The sequence below is a fragment of the Anoplopoma fimbria genome, chromosome 24, assembly GCF_027596085.1.
Source record: "Anoplopoma fimbria isolate UVic2021 breed Golden Eagle Sablefish chromosome 24, Afim_UVic_2022, whole genome shotgun sequence".
Classification (NCBI taxonomy): Eukaryota; Metazoa; Chordata; class Actinopteri; order Perciformes; family Anoplopomatidae; genus Anoplopoma; species Anoplopoma fimbria.
This window is the reverse complement of record NC_072472.1, coordinates 3797427-3811138: the sequence shown is the minus strand read 5'-3', so window position 1 is coordinate 3811138 and position 13712 is coordinate 3797427. Positions and strand designations below refer to the sequence as shown.

At 40.0% G+C, this 13712-nt stretch overlaps 1 protein-coding gene across 1 annotated transcript in view; it reads left to right on the top strand.

Moving 5' to 3' along the window:
- fstl4 (follistatin-like 4) overlaps window positions 1-13712 on the top strand; it is a 183783-nt gene that overhangs the window by 97568 nt on the left and 72503 nt on the right. The window lies entirely within an intron of this gene.

Sequence of the window (13712 nt, the reverse complement as noted above, 5' to 3'; positions counted from 1 at the left end):
CTTAATTGTATTCGTTTACTTTGTTGTTCTCGTCTGCAGTGGTTATTTGCATAAGAACGCTCAATTCAAATTGGTAGGAAATAAATGACTGTATCTTTATTCTGATACTCACTTTGATTAAAAAAAATCCTGATATTTTAGGTTTTAAGTATGTAAAATAAGCTGCTTAGAGTTAGTGTTGGGAGGTAAAATAGGCCAATATTCACTCTCTAATGTCTATTGAGTCAAGATTCTTGCCAATAACTACATTTTACAAGATGACATTTGAATGAAAACTATTGGCAGCCGCATGGATCTGTTCTTCTCTATACTCTATACAGACACAGAATAGGAAGGATGCACTGTTAATGTAATATCTGCATCTTTAATTGTCACATCTTTGGACTTTGTAGCCTTTTCAAAACGGACAATTTTCCTTTATAACCTTTATTTATCCTCACACTGCCCCCTCGGGAAGATCTCGGCACAGTCTCAGTCAAATCCACTAAACGGCTCCAGTGGAACAGGTGGGTGGTTAAGCGCCTTCTACAAGGACACCTTGACAGCACTGGTTGAAGAAATGTGGTGGTGTTCCAGTTTGTATTCTCTCCAGAGAATACAAACTGGAAAACCTACTCATCACTTCTTTCTCGTTTGTTCACCTGTTCAGATTTCCACAGTCAGGTTGGGGTTTTGCACCAACAGCCTTGTTTCCATTTTATGACCGTATGTTCTTAAAAACCAAGGTGAAAATCACTCCAACTCCACTCTGCTAATGCTGCAACAAGCACAGCGATGCATCATACCGCCCCCACTTGTTACACATATTAGACATATGTTAATTTTCACGCTGGTTTACGGCAGGAGAGTGTCATTTTTACGAGACGCTGAAAACTGTCCTTGTTGGTGCATTCAAGGACAGCACAAAACCTGAGTCTTGGGAGTTGTTATGGTATGTCTTTTTTGTTTGATTCTCTGGTTGTCAGTTTTTCTGTGTCCTTGAACGCGACAGCTGTGTGTTTCTTTCAAACAGTCCTCACTTGTAGCATTACCACACAGTTTATGTAACTTTGAAAGAAAGAAAAAGTGTCTGTGTAAGTTTTTTTTGTTTTTTTTTCATTCCATACTGTACTGCAGTGAACTGAAACCAATAGCTGCCTGGAAGGAAGGAAATCAATCTAACTGCTAATGGCATACTGTGGAAATAGCTAGAGGTAATGTGAGCCATACATTATTCGTGGTCAATGAGCTAAAACACAGGTGTAGACTTTTAAGGCTTGATAAAACCAAAATGAGGGGCCAAGGAACTGCTGACAATATAACGGACATTTCAGTGTGTTTTCTTAGTAGAAAGTAGGCCTGCAAGATACGAGGAAAATCTGCGATGTACGATGACGTTGCTTAATTTTTTCCGAAAGGCCAAAGAGGAGGCTGCATCCTGGTCTTAGTGCCGCCCAAGTCTATTGTGATTGGTTTAAAGAAATACAAACAAGCCGGAGTGTTTTGTCCCCCAATACCAGAAAGATAATAAGTGGTGCCAGACCTTTCTTTTGCGCTGACACAGTGCTGTGGATATAAGTCTGGCTATGCAAGAATATCAACTTCTCAACTCTTATTTTTTAGAAGGATATAGATGTTTTGTTACATCAAAGCTGCCTATATTTTATATAAACAAAGATTTATCCATATGTTTCTTCAGATAAGCCGATCAAACTGCACATAAACTAATGAAATGGCACTAAAGTATCCCTGCAAACCCACAATCACGCAATTCTAGGGGCATGGCTATACTTCAATGTTTAAAGGCCTCTCTCCCTGAAGCGGTTTATGAATGACCCAAAACATAGGCGGGCTGCCACATGCAGGTTGTACCCTGGTACAGTTCTAATCCTCAGACATCAGTCCCATCTGTTTTGAAAGCAGCTTTTGTCTGCTCACTTCAAATAAAACAAAGTAGCTTTCATTTCTTTTATTGGAATCAATTGTTGAAATAGAAATGACTCCGTCTCAACTCCTGTAGCTTTGCATGGAATCCTGATTTTTGTCATTTCTAACGGCACAGATTGACCCAGAATCGACCACAACAATGTTGCACTGAGCTTTCCAGATTACTTGACATTTAGTCATGCAGTACTATGACTCTGTTTTCTGTTTTCTGTCCGTTGTGCTCGACACTCTCTACATTCATCATCCTAAACACCATGGCTGTCTATGCTACAAACAGCAACCAGTTCTTCCATTCGCAATCAAACGCATCATTTCCTGTGGCAGAACATTCATTCCTAGGAGAGGGTGCAGAGATTAGAAACAAATGCAAAACGTGTGACGGCTGAGTGGAGGCTGAATAACTGTTGTCAGAGGATGACGGAGAGATTAGCATCAATATTTACTGCATTTCTCCTCTAAACGCCAGAGACAATGGCAGAGAATCTCATGATTATTGATATTAAAATGTGACAGTTATTTCCAGAGTTGTACATTAGTCACATGTGGTCACTTATTGCTTGCCTTCTTGTTCTGGAACACTTGATTCCTCACACTGACAGTATCCCCTCCTCTTGAAACATAATGTCTAATGAGATGAGACGACTGTACGTATCCCACAGAGTTGTAACCGTGCTCTTCTTTAGCTACGACTCATTTAGAAGGATGAGAGGCTTCTCAGCGGGGAGCTAAATTGATATGCAACTAAATTACACATTTTACTTCACATCTCATGTAAAATATGTTTCGGGAGGCAGAGAACTGCCAATTAGTTTTTTTTTTAACTGGCGTCAGCAAGATTTCTCATGATCTTAGGAAATAACATTTCCTCACTATCTTGAACTCAACTTTTTTTTTCTCACTTCCTCGTCTGCCTCATCTAACAAGTTATTTTTTTATAACCTTAAAATATTAAGTCTGTCAAACTGCGAACTTTACTTCTTTGATTTATCCAGCATATTAAAATACCTGACACTCATCTGCTGAGGCAATTTAAATCTGATTGAACCTCACATGACATTGTGGTTAAACAAAGATTGGATACAGAGTAGAAAAAATGCATTGTTTGATAAAGCGTTACTGAATTAATCAGTTCAGTCAACTGTGAGCACGTATAAATGAAAAGCGTTTGTTTTGAGCAAGAATATAATAAATTCTTAGCTGAGATAAGTAGACTTTAATTTTTTTATTGACACCTGCAACTAAAGCGCTTCTCATTAAGACTCTTAATTTCATTAGAGCTGCTGAGAACACCAAATTATTTGCATTGAGTGTTGGATTAACATAATCTATGAACGTTTGTCTGTGCAGGATACAGTGGAAATTAAATCAAATTGGAGCAGCGCTTTGATGCAATCTTGGGTACTTAATTAAAGCAATATCAAGATGCATGCTGCTGGGAAAGCAATGCTCACACAGACCTTAAACCCGATTAATTAGAGAAACAAAATGTGGCAACATTAACCAATTTTTTGTCTATTTTCTTGTGAAATAACTGCCAAAAACGACAGACAGCCCCATTTTTGAAAAAATAATGTGCAGTCGATGATCCAATGAACTAATGTAATTAACTTGAAATTTCATAACATTACTTTCTAAAAGTGCTGAGCCTTAAATTTGCAGATAATACTCATCTTATTGAGGGTTTTGAACACACAATTATTGGTTTGTACTTGTCTTCCATCCCTTGAGACAGTGGCAGTTAATCCACTGTTTTGAATAGTAATTGCTCAGATTTTCCTTCTTCATTATTCATTAATTGCTCCCTGTCGATTAATTATTCCAGATGATGAAAAAGCTCCGGAGACACGAGAGTTTTTTTCAGTAAACGCAGATCATGCCTCTGTATACGGATGCCAAAGCAGCTCCCAAAACAAAGACGGCTCTCTGCTGCTGCAGTATGAGTTACTGTAAGTGCCGGGGCGCCACCAACATTTTTAATGAGACCTCTTTTCATAGTTTCTCTCTGCCTGTAGAAATACTGTAAGTTCAGAGAGAGTTGAATTTATGGTATAATTACTCTAATTGTGTCTGGTGGTATAAAACCCCAAATTAAACACTGGAATAACTGTATTTGTCTGAAAAACTGCGCACGGTGGTAGAGGGAGTGCTCAAATTGTGTATTTAAAGTCCTCACAGTGAAACCATTTCATACTGATAGCTCTAAATGACATTCATAAGTAAACGAGACCATCAGCGAGATGATTGTATATTTCCATATAGTCATCTTAACGCTTGTTATCTATCCACTGGGTCTGATTTTGCGCGAAATCGGATGAAATCAATCAGGTTTTCCTCCTTTAGCAACAGCCACCCCACCGCAAACAGACCCAGTTCCCACTTCGCTGCTGCCTTCAACCTGCACTTGGAAGTTCCGGCGGGAGGAGGAGAGCTCTGCTCCCTGCAGAAGCGTCTCCTCCTCCGGCCAGGAGCAGCGCTGACACCCCGCTGCTGGAGACCCAGGCCGTATTGCTGGGCCCACTGGAGGAAAGTAAGGCACTGTAGAACCAGAACCAGGATTGAGGGGGGTAGACTGTCAGACCCCAGTAGCAGTAAAATGAGAGGTTTTCTAAAGGGACTCTGGTGCTCGGAAACGCATACTGCTTTCCTCCAAAGGGATTAACTTCAAGGATGAATACCATGATGTAAAAAAAACCTCCAATACAAGAAGGAGTCCCTACATTCAATGATTTGATTCAGCTGAAGTTAACATCAAAGTAGGACTTCATAAGAGAATTAAATAAAAGAAACAAAGACATCAGGATGAAAGAGGTATATAGGCACAACAGAATAAATGGAAGAAAAAAAAGTGAAGCAAGAAGGATATAGGAAGGAAGGGAAGGACAGAAGGAAATAAAATGGAGGAAGAATTAAGCCAAAAATGCTGCCACTTATTATTATTTTCACTGTAAATGATCTATCCATAATTATCAGAGAATAGTCCAAGGTGACATCTTCACATTGCTTGTTTTATCAGACCAAAGTAATTCAATGTAAACTGAGACATGACTGAATTTGTCTCCGTAACGCTGCAGCTCTGACATCGTTCTGGAGAAATGGAGCTTACCCTCCATCTTTCATCATGCACAGGGGCTTTGGTAATTACAGAAAGTACAGTGCTGAACTGTGTTTCCCCAATGCTCTCAAATTAGTCACTGCTACGAGCAGGAGTACTCCAGGGTACATCGAGTTACACCATACTGTATTGTGCATGTGACCGACTGGCCTCAATCTGCTCCACTGCTTCCCCATATTTGAATTTACTGTACCAGTTAATTCCCTCCATTTATTCAAAATCTACCTGAACTATTTTACAAAGGAAGCATGGATTCTGAAAAGAACTTACTCGCATGTGACGAAGTGGCCTTATTATGCTTTTCCACTTTTTCCCTCTTCTTTAGTGTGTTGTGTATATTTTTGTACATAGAGTGTAAAACCTGAAGTCCACGCCTAAAAGGAGTTACCCTCCCCCTCAGAAGCTCCTGAGCTGCCTGAAACAGCGCCATTGAATTCTCTCCTTCACTTCTGTAACTTTATGAGGTCACAATGTTACAGAAGTGGCGTAAAACTCCTTCCGGCTAGTTTGGCCCTCAAACAACAAAAGAGAGAGACGGAGCTGAAGCTCCGGAGGAAGAGTTTTTTTGAAATGTGAAATGTTGACCAATCCCAACAGAGCGGGGCCAGCTGACCAATCAGAGCAGACTTTGCTTTCTGGAGGGAGGAGCAAGCGCTACAACGGAGCGTTTCAGAGAGAGGGTGAGAAGATGTGCTGCAGGACAGCCAGGATGAGAAAACCAAGGAGGATTATGAGCATTAACGCATGTAAACATGTCGTAACTGTAACTTGAGATAAAAATATGCACCCGGAAAATAGCATAATAGGGCCTGTTTAATGAAGATTCAGTTGCCTGTTGTATAGTAGCCTTTAAGAGCATGTCATTCACTCATAACTGCAACAATTACATTTCTACTGTAGGTGTCTTTGCGTTTGAAAAGCAAAAGCTTGCACAAAAATTGCATTAAATAATGTACACATTTTTTATAAAGTTCAATCTGATATAACCCATAGATTGCAGTGAACATGAAGGCCTATATTGTGAACAAAGCTTAGCACACTCTCTCTTTCTGCTCCTCTGTCTCATGTCTAGTACATCACTGGACAGGAGTAGCAATTTATTTGAGTATTGCATGGCATGGAACGCCGTGAAATAAATCAACACATCGAAAGCTCGAAGACAGCTTGTCTTGGATTTTTTTTGTGAGGTGAGTGACAGTCTTTGGCATGAGGGGGACGGATATGGAGGCTTGGCCCGGGATCCTGAGGGGGCAAGAAGCCAATGGGTATTTAAATAGCTCTGGATCCGAGGCTTTGAAACATGTCATTCTAGTTGACAAGCTGCTGACAGAAGGACTCGCTCCCACTGTTATGAAATTGTTATGTCGGAAAGCCCTTCATCTCTAATAGGGATCCTGTATGAAGTCAAAAAGATTACAGTTAGGAAAGGGTTGGAAAGAAATATCCCAACCAGAATACAAGTCACATATTCTTCTTTAAATGTATTTATTTTTGCATTCTCTGCGCGAACCCCCAATGATAAATTTACCTGTTTTTAGTTGGTACCGTGGTCATTTCTATAAATATTCTGGAGGCTGAAAGGTCAGAATAACCCATCGTCCATCAAGGTCACCTCATTGTAAATGGTAACTTTGACAAAACACATTTCTTGTATTTCTTTTTCCATTTGGTTTTGATGACTTCCCCCAACGGTGGCAGATGTATGTGACCCAGATAGCTTCACAAAATGAACTGAGGAGGCGACATGCAGGAAACAGGAAAGCCATATGAACAGATGCAAGGCTGGGAATTCAGAAATGCACGTGCTATTTGTTTGCATTTTGTTAATTTCCCCCTTCATTAGTTCTGTTTTCTGGTTAATGGCCTGCTCTGCTACTATTTTCTACCTGCTGGCAGATGGAAGGTCTCCAGTTGTAAACCTCTAATGAGTCAATATCGGTCCACTGCTGCCAATGCACCTTGGGGCAAACCATTTGGTATGCAGTGCAATCAAATGCACTCTGACTTCTTGTTCTGTTTGATTTATCCATTTCCTTTACCTAAAAAAAAGAATAGGACAGGAACACAATATGGTCAATATGGTAAGTCATTAAGCAGAAAGCAATTGGATTTGTGATCCAATTCCATCACTCATTAACAGTTGTGGGGATTTTTACAATACAGAAAGGTTTTAGGATTCCAATGGAAAATACTGTCTACACTATGAACACTATGAAACAGATGAACTTACCCTACCAAGGACAACTGTATGCTTAGTATAGAAGAGTCAGCATCATCTCCATTAGCTTACCATTTATTCCACACATTTAAACAAAAAGAAGAAAGACTTATTTTTCAAATTAAGCAGAAATTAAAAGATGTAACATGTTCAAGGTTTCAATATTGCAAATATTTTCACTATACAGTATTTGTTTTACATGCCTAAAATATTTTTCTAATATTTTTTCAACGGTATGTAAAGGTGGCGTAATTAACATTAATTTGCAACATTTTTACACTCCAGAAGGTTTGGCCCAAAGTAACTTTGGGCTTCTGCATACTCCTCATGTTCTTAGCCTTCAGCTACTGAAGAATCATTTAAGGTCTGCAGTGACTTTTTCAATATTCAAGCAAGACTTAAAGCTTTCTCTAACCTTAACCAAGTGCTTTGAGATCCTAGGCATAATCATGAAAGAACATGCTTTAGGTGATAGAAGCAGATGCTGTAGGAAAACAAATGAAACGCATTGAAATGCAAGAGAATGTTTAGCACAATGTAAATGTTTGCATGTTTAGTGTAATTATTGAAAACCTGATCTGGAAAGCATTACATTTCCCACAAAATGCAGTCGCTAATTCAAATAAGTTGTATATCATCATGTTTTTTAGGACACAGTTGTTGAAGCAGACCTGCTTTAGAGGAAATATTATCAGTGGTGAGGGTAGACTTGCTGGACTTGTACTGAAAGGTTAAAATTTGACAAAGTAAAAAATGACAGCACATCAAACATTAAAATACAACACACCTACATATAAACCTGAACAATGTGTAGCAATCAACACTCCCCCCAAAGACCACAGTAATGAATTTAAAGAATGGAAAGAGTGGACAAAATATCTTAACCTTTATGTACCAACGAGTAAACGACTGTACTGTAATTATTGGGAGGGAAATAAATGAGCACATTATCAACTGATTGCATTGTCTCTCATTAGCTGAGGGGGAAACATACTCATTATAATTGAGGGCCGTCATCAAAGTTGAAATTAGCTCCCATGTTTGCTTCGTCTAATGGCAATGAAAACAACCATTGCTGTTGCATGATTGCAGAGAATCAAATAATAACGACCCATTCCTCTCGGGGGGGGGGGGGAACAGCAGAGAGTAAAATAATTTCACTTTTTGTTCTAGGAAATTTGGTTCAAATTAAGAAAAAAATCATACACTTTCAGTATGCAGCTTCTTTTCTGATTGAAATATTTGATAGCATTATTTTAATCAGCACTGGAATATATGTAAATCAGTTTTTCTATCGCACCTTTCAATGTTTTGCCTGTCATGGCGTGCCTGCCTCCAGCCAATGGCCAGTATAGCAAATTTTGGGGTTAACCTGATATTACATTGGGCACAGGAAGAGCTCCCATAAATCCCCCCAACCATCCATAGCTTTTCCACATTTTGACAAAGATATTCCAAAAAAAAAAACAGGTAAACTATCCGTATGAATGATATTACATTTCAGTGTCACAGTGTTCAGGGTTCGTTGCACTTTCAGCAACAGTTGATGTACAGTGAGATGTTGAAGCTGAAACGTTCATGCAGAAAGAAAAATATTCTTCTGTCAGTCTCCCACGCAAAATACTTCACCCTCTGCCACTGAAGCAAAGTTGTGACCTATCGAGTAAAAAATAAAATAATTAAGAATGAAAGATGAAGAGTCTTCTTAAGGCGTACGCTCAAAGAGAGAATTTAGATGAAAGATAAAAACTCTCAGATAAAAGGGATGAAGCTTTTTTCTCTTTGAAGAAAGAATACGAGGCGTGTTCTCGGCGTACATCGCTGTCTTCCTCTTGTTCTTTTTTTTGTTGTTTTCAAAGTGTCTCTGCATCGCTGATCTGCACGTACATATGTGGGAAAAAACAATTACTCACACCTGCCAACTACCTGATCATTCTCAGTGAAACTGCGAGGAAAGCTTTTACTTACTGCAACTTTTTGGTGCTTCTTTATCTTCAGATTTCTGTGGAAATTCTCCTGTGCTTTAGAGGAAACTGAATAATCTATTGACTACCCAAAAAAATTGTCATCGCTTGAAATGTCTTAGAAATGTTTTGAGACTTTTAATTTTGATGACATCATTTTCTAAGGAGGCCAAGTGATATCAATGTCCAAGTCGCGGTCACTTTGTGACATGGACTAATTTGCGAATACGTGATGAATGGATAGTAAGGATGATGAAGAACAAACCCATGCTCAGAATCCTTAGCCTCCATCTTTGTTGATTAGCATGCTATTTGTGTATATATCTATGTATCCAAGGCTGGATTACCAGCTGGAGTGAAGCTGATAACTGCCCCGGGGGTTCCCCAAGAGTTCACTGCATGTCAATTGGTTTTGGTAATTAGATTAATTGCTAATTTGTCAGGGACTGCAAAAGTTAATTCATCCATACATTGAACTACATGACATCCATGTTAAGGAGACAACGTATACACATTCCCTTTCAACACAACATGCAGTATACATACATAACACATGTTTTCTATATTAACAGCTCAACTCGTTAAACCCTATTACTAAAGTCAACCGGCAGGGCGTAGAGGGTCGGAGAGCTGTCTCTCAATGCTTGAAACGATGTATTGTATTATGTATTATGTTTTCAGCAAACATATGAATTATGATTCCTGTCTGTCAGGAATAGAGGATGAAGTGCTCCAATTTTCCTTGCTCTTAAGGCTATGACTTGGACGCAGCAGAACACTTTTGTTTCCTGTTTCCTACCTACAGTCACAGTTGTTTTTCCTAAACCATGATTGCGGCCTTTCCCCAACCTTTATCAATCACGTTTTGTGCCTCGACATTTTTTTGCACTTCTGGTTCCATCTCTTCAAAATCAGTGCGTATTTTGAATGTGTTTTGCTTGGATGCCTGAAATATGGTCTGTGTTTAAAAACAAGTACTTTTGTTCAACAATTTAAAATACTTTAGTCAACTTGTGAATTTTTAAGCTTTTACTTGTTAAAAAAAAAAAGCAGTTGCTAACAAGTCGTCTAAATAAGACGACTAAACGCCATCATACGGACTAGTCCACCTTTACAGCCTCGGTGTGTATACTCACGCTGATATGAGTTTATTGCGTTTATAGCTTACGTTAGCATTTTACTATCTACTATGACAATGTCAAGAGTCAACTTCATGTGTGTGTGCATGTGTTTGTACAGCCACATTGTTCACACATTTAGCCTCGACCAGGTGAATAAGCTCAGCTGATAATTGACCCTTTACTAAATCCCGCCCTCAACCGCAGATTGGCAAATCCTAGTTTAGCATCGGCCAGCTCTGACCAGGGTCCGGCAACTATCCGGCTTTGCACGACCATTACCAATCATAAAATCTGTGTATAGTTGGGAAGATAACCTTGATGAGTATCATGTTGGTACCATACCATAAGAGTTGTGAAAGCCCCTTTGGCTTTTTGTCGAGCGAGCCAGTGCGACGCTAATTTCATCAAACGGTCAAAAAATACGTCTTCCCTGCCTGCATCTCTGGAGACATACAGCGAGAGTTTACTTGTTTTAGTCTACCTCCCACTTTGAGTCATCCATTCTTTCTGTGCTTCTGAAACTTTCCACCACAAGGTCACTGCAGTATTTGGGCAGGGTAATGTAGGATGTTGGTCCAGGGTTCTCTGTCCTCAGCGGGGTTCAGTTGGGCCACAAACAGCCCGAGGCGGCTCCGTCTCCACTGGCCCCCACGCCCAGGCAATTTAAAAGCTGTATACTCTTGGGATCATCAGGCAGCAGGCAGCTTGCAGGCCTCAGCGAGGGCTGTGAAAGGCCTGGAGATTACTGTAACTTACACTGCAGGTGTGGGGGAGAGAGGAGGATGGATGCTGAAAATGTAATCAACGCCTGAGCTTGTTCCCAGTTTCAATCTATTAGCAGGAGTTCAGGCTTGGTAATTATTTTCTTTTTCGCCAAATCCGCTTCACCGGGGGGCCGAGGGTGCCGGTGCATCTGTATTTATAGTCTGGGTCTGATTATTCTTACCGTTGTTGACCAGGCACTGAGCAAAACTCTGTTATTATTTGCTTTATGGGTCCTACAGGTCGTTATATAGTTCATGACTCTGAGGGCCACTTGAGGATCCATTAGGCAGTACTTTGATGCTATTACTGCACAAAACCGCATCCAGGTAGGAGGCAATTTGCTGTTTGAGCGGACAGCAATTTGTGTGAAACCACATGTTGTGTTATTAAGCATGAAAAATGTAAAGCAGAAAATAATAAATTGCATTGACTGCGGTTATGGCATTGTAAAATTTCTGCAGGAAATAGCTTGCAAGATGTCCAGGGAGAATATCTTCATTCTTCTGTTCTGTTTAAAAGCCCAGTGGAGAAGAAAAGTAATCTTATTTATTATCTTTATGAAGTTGCTCTAAGCATGTTTGGAGAGTTCACCTGTTTTATATTGGTTTAGTGTTTTAAATGTATTAATCATCAGCTTGACTGATAAGAACTTGAAAAGACCTTATTACAGCTCGGGTCTTACTTTTATAGAGTGCTGCAGGAGTGAAAATCAGAAATGAGTCAGCAATTTTGCACTTCAGGTCCCCTTGTCTCGAAGTCAACGGGTTTTTTCTATGGGTTCTTGGTAAGATGCCTGGAAAAGAGGGTTGTGGTTAACACAAGTTTAAGAGATTTCACTTTGTGTCCAAAGATATGAGATACGTCAGTAAACACCCCTCTCGTGAATTGTTAAAGCTTTTAAGTGTATTAAACTTAACGAGACTACAAAACGGCATCACGCACACTAGTTTGCCTTCACAACCTTGTTTTATATGAGTAACATGAACTTCTGTTTGGCAAAAAGCTTATTTTCTGCTTGAATCCAAAATCCAAATGAAAAATCTCAAAGTAGTTTTTTTTTTTGTCAAGGGAACCAGTTTGATGCTAACTTTCACGGTTGGCCTAGAGGAATACTTCTTCCCCGCAGCAGTTTATAATTTGGCGTCTATTCATGTACTCTCTCTCACAAGCGTGCACATAACTACAATCTGTAAGTACAATGCAAGGTCAAAGGGATCAGAAAGCCAATGCATGAATAGAACACCACGATCCTTTTTGAGTCGTCATTGGTTTTCTCTTCCTAATCAGTTTGGCCGACACGGGGGTTTGTTTAAAACCTTTATCATGTCCAGTGTTAATGTCACCACGCACTTCTTCAAAATCTCATTGTATTTATATTATATGATTTTACACAAATCTGTTTAAAAACGTCAGACTCCTGTGAGTCTATGTAGCATGATTTTGTTCACAGATCATCTAAACGTTATCTGCTCTTTTAAGGAGAGCAAAGTATACTGAAGGTCTACACATATGACTTCAAACGTCTCACCCAGATGTTCAACACATGGTTTTGAGAGCTCAGTAGCACTCTGTCAGACACGACTGCCCCAAACCGTTGGAACACCCAACAAGGTGTGCGTTCGCCGACCTTATTGGAAGCAAAGAGCCACCCGATGCTTGGAGAATAAAGTAGTTATTGATGATAAAGTGCAATTCTGATGCTTCAGTCCTATTTATCCAGCTGTTGGGTGCTTGCTGCTTTGAAACCAGCCCTCTCAGCTCATTAAGTCCCAGCCGCTGTCGCTTCTCTTTGGAGGCCACACTGTGAACAATACGCAACACTAAATATGACACATGATATCTAATACAATGAGTTGAAAATAATTTCCACATCGAGGGCATCTTGGAACACATAACCAAAACCAATACAGCCTCCATGCCGTGCACTTTAAACTAATTAAGTGAGTAATTACAACTGATTAGGAACAACAGCGTACAAGCTTATTTTAAAAGAACAGATGTACCTGCTGAGTATGATAAATAACCACTAACACCACTAACCTTTTTTTCACAACACGAGTTATTAAAAGAACAGCAGCAGTGTCGGCAATAACAAGGACGCCTGTCCAAGTATTTACTTGGTTTCGGAAGCCCAATGTAGCTACTAAACTCTGCATGTCCCGTGTAAGTTATACTCTTCCTCAGACTGACGGGATTCTCTGTGAGGCTGAGTAAGTAAGTGTGAGTGAAAGAGAGTCGGATCCAGAGACGGAGGAAGAGATACAGTTGTGATGTGTAAAGTGCTGATGTGCAGTTTGAGCAGGCGGTGCTAGACGATAGGCGTGCAGATAGACAGGCGGATGTTACTGTACTATTTCTCCTCCACCGCTTTGCCAGTAGCCTTGGTGTAGCGACGGGGGTTTTCTCATTTAGTCAGCCCGCCAAGCTGCACAGACTCTGATAAGGCCTTTTCGCCGAGCACACGCTGATCCTCTCAGCAGAATGCATGGTGGGACGGAAACATCTAGACACGTCATTTTAAATCAGCGGGGAGTTATGTATTAGCTGAGTCACTTTAAACTGCGACTCATCACTTTATTTTTTTTACTGCTTCTGACGCAGGATTA